Genomic DNA, 478 nt, shown 5'->3' with positions numbered 1-478 from the left:
CCCGCTCCAGCGCCGAGGCAAAGTATCAGGCCGTCACTAATGCCATGGCAGAATGCTCTTGGATTCATCAGCTGCTCCAGGAGTTGCTTTGTGATAATCACAAGGCCACACTTGTCTACTGTAACAACATCAGCACGGTCTACCTCTCCGCTAACCAGGTGCACCATCGTCGTATGAAGCATATTGAGCTCGATATTCACTTCATTCATGAGCATGTTGCACTTGGCCGTGTTCGGGTTCTGCACGTTCTAACGATGCAACAGTTTGCTAACGTGATGGCTAAGGGATTGCCTACTCCCATCTTCAAGGAGTTTTGCTCCAGTCTCTGTGTTTCCGGCGACGCTTCGACCACACGGGAGGTATATCCTAGCCCACCTCCCTATCACCTGATCAATACATCGAGTATTGCATTGCCAAACCGTTCTCCTACATGGAACACTTCCAGAATATCAGTATATGCATCTAATGCAGAAACAGC

Source organism: Triticum urartu, chromosome 4A, assembly GCF_056163025.1.
Source record: "Triticum urartu cultivar PI428250 chromosome 4A, HENAU_Tu73, whole genome shotgun sequence".
In the NCBI taxonomy this organism is placed as follows: domain Eukaryota; kingdom Viridiplantae; phylum Streptophyta; class Magnoliopsida; order Poales; family Poaceae; genus Triticum; species Triticum urartu.
This window is presented reverse-complemented; position numbering follows the sequence as displayed.